This window comes from Myotis brandtii, unplaced genomic scaffold (assembly GCF_000412655.1).
Source record: "Myotis brandtii unplaced genomic scaffold, ASM41265v1 scaffold613, whole genome shotgun sequence".
In the NCBI taxonomy this organism is placed as follows: Eukaryota; Metazoa; Chordata; class Mammalia; order Chiroptera; family Vespertilionidae; genus Myotis; species Myotis brandtii.
Genome location: NW_005370332.1, coordinates 2,074,016 through 2,078,267, shown reverse-complemented (window position 1 = coordinate 2,078,267; position 4,252 = coordinate 2,074,016). Strand labels below are relative to the sequence as shown.

General features: G+C 49.2%; 1 pseudogene; it reads right to left on the bottom strand.

Annotated features, from left to right (window-relative positions):
- Positions 1-2,714: 2,714 nt before the first annotated feature.
- On the bottom strand, positions 2,715-3,373 carry LOC102263765 (annotated as a pseudogene).
- Positions 3,374-4,252: the final 879 nt, after the last annotated feature.

The window sequence follows — 4,252 nt, the reverse complement described above, 5'->3', positions numbered from 1 at the left end:
TTGGTTGATTTTTCTTTGTTAAATGGCATTTAAATATATAAAATAAATATCAAAAATATAAATCTTTGTTTTACTATGGTTGCAAATATCAAAAAATTTCTATATGTGACATGGCACCAGAGTTAAGTTAGGGTTTTTCAAAATGCTGACACATGGAGCTCAAAAGGTTCGCCATCACTGGTCTAGGGAAATCTTCCTAGGACATATGCTATCAGCCAGATGTACATCTCTCATACCCCCTCCCCACCCCCACATCCTGTTTGCTCTGGGAAAATTCAGTAGCTGCCTGGCCACATGCCGTTTCTTTTCTATGAAGATAAATCAGAGGCATGTTTCTTGCATGTTATTTTGGATTTTTTTAATTTTAGTAGTCCCATGATTTTGATTTACCAATGACTACGGATTTGGGCATCTTTTTGATGTGCCTATTTGAAAAGGAAAATGGGTGGCTTGCAACCTAGTTCAGCATCAGGTTAAAACTGTAGTCTTACTGCCCCACTCTGACTGACTTGGGTGGAGCTGCCGGGACACTCAGGGGCCACCACAGGAGAACATATATAGGTCAGAGCCTCCCCATGAGTTCAGTTCAGGATTTGGATCTGGAATTCCCCTGGACTAGCAGATCTATGAAATAAAGGTTAAACTTTCCTCCCTCAGAATTCTGGCTGATCCTTCTCCCATGCATTCTGCTACAGCATATTTGCTAGTTGCAAGGAGAGAGCAATGGGGTTGTAGCAGGAGCACCCCTGTGAGTGACTCCATCCTGTGCCCCCCTGCTTCACAATGCCTACACCATGTAGACCTCGGTGTCCTGGCACAACGAGCAGTTATTAAACCTGTGTCAGTCCAGGAAATGGGGACAGAAAGGGGGCTTTGACGTGGATCTCTGCATGGAGAAGTGGCCACTACTCCCTAAAGTGAAGGATAAGAAACACTGGGAGGAATCCAGCAGGGCAGCTGAGATCCAGGGCCCTGGGATTGGTCAGGTAATTCCACCTGGAAGGAGGCGGAGGCTCTTTCAGGCTCCACTTTAAAGGTAGGGAAGTTGTAGCAGAGCCTTAAGCCGTCCCTTCACCCCCTGGGAGTTGAAGGCAGCTGGGTTTTGTGCGATTTCCTGTGTTGACCTGAAATGCAAAAAGGCAGCCGCCTGGGCCGGACAAAGCACCTCGGGGTCCTCACTGTCCTCCTCCCTCCTGCCCTGAATAATCCCACCCATCGCTGCCCAAACTGCAAGGGAATGAGTGGCAAAGGAGCCCGAGCCCACGGCTGGGAGCAGCCAACAGCAGTGGTTGGGGAAGCCTGGGCTCGAGCAGGTCCTTTGTGGCCAGGAGAGGAGCCACGGGAAATTCCAGGAGTCGGGGGCCTGCAGGCCCGTGGTGCTGCGGTCTTCCTCTCCCTCTCTGCACCACACGCGGATCCCTCATGTGAACATGATTTTGCAAGAGGAGCGCGTTCTTTTTTCAATAGGAGGGAAGGAGTAAATCCAGGCACCAGTCAGGTGGGAGAAACCTGCGAGCGGCTCTGACTTCGGACCCAGCACCTCCCCGCCCCCCACCAGGCGGTGTGGACGTCCAGGGCGACAGGAAGAAATTAACCAAAGAACCTACTAGCATATGTATATATGCAGAGCCCATGGACACAGACAATAGTGCAGTGAAGGCCAGGGTTGGGGTGAGGGCTGGGTGGAGGGGAGAAGGGGGCAGAAATAGGGGACATCTGTAATACTGTCAACAATAAAAAATAAACTTAAAAAAATTAAAAACAAAAGCAATGTTTGGAGAGGGCCTTCCTAAGGAAGAAACAAACTCCAAAAAGCCAAATAAGTGGAAAACTGAGAAATTTCACCTCATATAAATAAAAGGCTTCTGAACAACAACAATACAAAGTACCATAAACAAAGTTAGAAGGTGCAAAAAGGAACTTGCAGGCGGAAGAAATATTTGCAATATATTTAAAGCAAAAGGGATTATTGGCAGAGTACGTGGATGGGTGTGTCCTAGGGTATGCTGGGAAATGGACAAGAGATGTGCATGGGCACATGGAAACACGTGGACTGCGGTCATAACCACATAATGCAGGTGAGGCATCATCTGACACACGGGGGCCTGGACGAATGAAAATGATGGGCCCACTTCACCCCCACCCATCCCAAGGAAGGGAAGAACTGGTCGAGTGGAGCAGCCGGGGTCGCAGTGGAGGCCCGCCAGCCCGCGCGAGGAGCAGAGCTGACCAGGTCTTTCCAGGCAGCGTGGCCTCAGCCAGGTGGGTGCGCTCCGCCCTCTTCCCTTTGCCTTTCCCAGCTTTTCCGTGATGCGGGGTGCACGCGGGGTGGACGCGGGGGCTGGGCACAGACGGGAACTTGCCCGTTCTGCAGCGAGGGGGCAGCCCATTGACCTGGGCCTGTGGTGGCTACTACTGGTCTTTCTCTGATTTATTTCACTCAGCACAGTACCCTCTAGTTCTAGTTATGTTGTTGCTGATAGCAGTGTTTTATTTTTTTTTGTATGCCTGAGTCTTATTCACAAATTGTATGTATACACCACTTTTTTCTCCATCTATTGATGGACGCTTAGATTGCTTACATATTTTGGCTATTATAAATAATGCTGCAATGAACATGGATGATAGATATGTATTTATTGCTATTTTCTGTGAACTGTTGATGTCTTTTTCTGTTGGCTTGCTACTATTTATTTATTTACGTGTGTTGGACTTTAAACCTTGTTGAAAGCAGCCACGTGCATGGACTGCACAGAGTCCTCCAAAGCAGTGATCCACGCTTCTAGCATATCTGTTCCAATTTTATTGTCTTCTATTACACACTGTATCTGAATTTAATTCCATATCACACCCAATCCTGTTTAGAAGAGCCCCAGACCAAGCCGTCTGCTTGAATGCTCCCGTGGAGCTCTCCTAATTTTGCCATATGTGTGTCTCATCCCAAGCTTACACATCCAATAAGATGGAAGACTTGGCAACAAGTGCAGGTTTTTTGGATTTCTTTGACTCGGGCTGTGCAAGGCGTTCTTCTCTTAGCCTCTGCTTTCCTCCTCAACATCTCCAAAGAGAGCAATGTCATCTACCTCTTTACTCTCTGTAGCTGCACTTCCTGTGGCATCGTCCACATGAGCAAGGGCCACACTTGCCCAAAGCTTTCCTTACTCCTGGCAGGCTGACCTTTCCTTTTCATAAGACGTGATGTGATGGTTATACCAACGTGGGGGATGATACGAGTCGGCAGGTGGTGGGTCGAGGACTGCTTCAAATACTGCCACATCTGCTGGTGGTGCACATACCCCTCCATGTAGCACCTGGTAGTCGCCGGGCATCTGGAGGCGAGGCCGCCGGGTCTTTTCAGGTCTCCGAAACCCATGGCGGCCATTGATGTGGGAGCTGGGCGGCAGCAGAGCAAAGAGCAGTGCAGGTGTTATCGATTGGGGTTACTGGCTGGGACCTCGGTTCTGTCAATGCAGAAAAGATTTCACGGTCAACAAAAATACAAGTAGTATAAAATGGGGGGGTTATTGAAGATCCCTGCCAAATAAGGAGTGGGCCTGTCCAGAGGGCAGGAGGGAGGGAGGGAGGGAGGAAGGAAGGGAGAGGGAGAGAGAGAGAGAGAGAGAGAGAGAGATCCCAAATTCCTGGGTTTAAAGGGGGATTTTCTTGATGGAGCCTTTCATCTGCATTCAGGCATGATTGATAGAAACAATATTTCTTCTGGGCATGCTGAAATGCAAATTTCATTTTAATTAGCCCAGGGTCCTAGTGTGGTCACATTGGCAATGAGGTCATATTCTTTTCCTCTGAGCTTGCGCCAAGAACTGGCTGGCTCCAAATTTGCCTGCTGGCGGTTTCCTGGTGGTCAGCTAAGCAGCCCATAAGAGGCGGAGTGAAGGCAATGTTGGCCCAACCCATGTTCAGGACCCCAGGGCGGGCTTCATCCCAGCCACTCATGGCTAACTTCCTACCGAATAGTCACCCCCTCTCAAGGTATGGAAACCCAATTCTTTGGGGACTTCTGGGCGAAGACCACTCTGACCGCTTTCAAGCTGATCGGATCTTTGTGGGCCTTTGGGTTCCCATACTTGTTAACTCTCATATTTGTATGTGTTGAAGTTAACTGCAGGGCCTCCCTCCTCTGGGTAGGATTCTCTAAGGCCATGGTCGGCAAACTGCGGCTCGTGAGCCACATGCGGCTCTTTCGCCCCTTGAGTGTGGCTCTTCCTAAGCCTTAGGAGTACCCTAATTAAGT